The sequence below is a fragment of the Schistocerca piceifrons genome, chromosome X (assembly GCF_021461385.2).
Source record: "Schistocerca piceifrons isolate TAMUIC-IGC-003096 chromosome X, iqSchPice1.1, whole genome shotgun sequence".
Classification (NCBI taxonomy): Eukaryota; Metazoa; Arthropoda; class Insecta; order Orthoptera; family Acrididae; genus Schistocerca; species Schistocerca piceifrons.
In genome coordinates this window covers 739,999,478-740,001,981 of record NC_060149.1, presented here as the reverse complement: position 1 = coordinate 740,001,981, position 2,504 = coordinate 739,999,478, and the positions used below count along the sequence as shown (strand labels likewise).

At 42.2% G+C, this 2,504-nt stretch overlaps 1 pseudogene; it reads left to right on the top strand.

The window, feature by feature from the left end:
* The first annotated feature begins 1,639 nt into the window (after positions 1–1,639).
* Positions 1,640–1,757, top strand: LOC124723659 (annotated as a pseudogene).
* The last annotated feature ends 747 nt before the right edge of the window (positions 1,758–2,504 follow it).

The following is a 2,504-nucleotide window of genomic DNA, read 5'->3' as shown; positions in this document are numbered from 1 at the left end:
ACACATTCAACATTTAGCTATCCTATTTGAACGATTGAAAAATTATGGCTTAAGGATTAATGTTGGAAAAATCTGTGTTTAGAGTTACAGAAATTAACTATCTAGGAGATGTGATTACTCTAGAAGTTGCCAAGCCAGACCCAGAACGAGTACAAGTGTTAACTAACTTCAAACGTCCAGGAACTCTGCAAGAATTTCGTCGTTTGCTTGGCATACTGAATATTTACCGGAGGCACTTGGAACATTCCACAGAACATCAAGCTATCATAAATGATTATTCGACGAACACAAGAAAAGCGACAAAGGAAGAATTCAGTGGCCAGAAAATGCAATAAGACATTTCTAGAGGTGTAATATGGGCCTTCAAAACGCAGAGCTTTTAACATTCCCGAATAGAAATAATGAACTTGTATTATATGTACACACTTCCGATTTTCCATTCGGTGCAGTGCTGTAACAAAAATGAGGAGGACTATGGAAACCAACTGATTTCTGCTCCAAAAAGCTCTCGCCATTCCAGAAGAAATATTGAACATACTGTAGGGAACTTCACAGCACGTATATGGCAATAAGGTATTTTAAATGGCTCCTTGAAGACTTTCATTTGCAGTGTATAATGACTACGGTGCTTTGATGCATGTTCTTAAACAACGAATCGATAAAGCAAACCCTATGCAGTTGTATCACCTACAGTTAATATTACAATTTACGGCAGCCAACACATTTCTGGAAGGAAAAATAATGTGGCTGACAAGCAGCTCAGACTGGATCGAGTAGTGCCAATTGATTACGAGAAGACAGCAGATGCTCCAGTGAGTGACGAAGAACTCGAGAAACTTCGATCTAGTCCTATAAAACTCATTGAATTTTGAACACCGTGAAACCCCTGGCGGAAGATTATTAAGGTGCGATGTATCAACAAGTAACATACGTCATTATAGTCCTCAGCAATTTAAATGTACAGTTTTTGAGAATTATCACAGTATGACACGCCTTGGTATTAAGTTTCCTGTGAAGTTACTCACATGTAGATTCATTTGGTCAAACATCAGATAAGATACCCAAAACTGGGCGGAATGATACACAGCATGCCAAAAGAACATAGTTATTTGACGGAACTGATCTGCTGTTGGCCATTTTCAAAGCGCAGATGGATGATTTAATGCGGTACACATCGATCTGATCGGCTCTATGCCTCCCTTAGATGAATTCACATACTGTTTAACGTGCATCGATCGGTTTAGTAACTGGACTGAAGTCATTCCACTACGCGACGTTCGAGCAAAAACAGCAGCACGGGCGTTTTATTTATAGCTCCTGGCTCACTAGATTTGGAGCATCTAACCAAATAGTCACTGACCAAGGAGTACGGTTCCAGTCAGATCTGTTCGTGCATTAGGTGTGCGATTTGTGGTTCTGAATTAAAACAAACGATGGAGTATCATTCACGATCAAATGGAAAAATAGAGGGATTACAACGAACAATGAAGGCATCCATCAGAGCACGTGGTAAAAGTAAATGGAGTGGTATACTTTCTACAATTCTCCTGCATTGTTGAGTGAGAAAAGAAAGTAACTCAACAGCTGCTGAGACGCTGTGTGGCACGACTCCAAAATTGCCTGGTTATGTCATTGTAAGGGCAACGGCCTTGCCGCAGTGGATACACCGGTCCCCGTCAGATCACCGAAGTTAAGCGTTGTCGGGCGTGGCCGGCAGTTGGATGGGTGACCATTCGGGCCGCCATGTGCTGTTGCCATTTTTCGGGGTGCACTCAGCCTCGTGATTCCAATTGAGGAGCTACTCGACCGAATAGTAGCGGCTCCGGTAAAGAAAACCATCGTAACGACCGGGAGAGCGGTGTGCTGACCACACGCCCCTCCTATCCGCATCCTCAGTGAGGATGACACGGCGGTCGGATGGTCCCAATGAGCCACTTGTGGCCTGATGACTGGGCGCTTTATGTCACTGTAGGGTTTGAAAACAGAAAAGAAAGCATTCACTTGGCGTTTCATGGCTTTTCTTAGTATTACTGCTAAATATTTATACGATGTTAAGTGCTCAAGATGTTCTCCAATGGTCCTGTAGTCAGATACTATACCGTTCTTTCTATTTGTTACACGAGTTATCCTCCATTTATCCATACTGAAAGAGAAGTAGGCCTACCATTTACTACACTAAATGGAAGCGTTGTCCAAGTCTCTCTGCAGTTCCTTACGGTCGTCCAACTGCGATACTTTCTTGCACGCTGCTGCATCACCAGCGAAAAATCCTACAGTGTTGGTGATCCTATTTTTTAAATCGTTTATATTCACTGAAAATATTAAATATGCTATCACGCTTCCTTGGGACACACCCGATGTTACTGTCATTGTTATGGACATTGCTACTAAATTAATTTGGTTTCTGCTTGTGCAAAATGGGTCAAATGGCTCTGAGCACTATGGGACTTAGCATCTGAGGTCATCAGTCCCCTAGAACTTAGAACTACTTAAACCTAACTAAC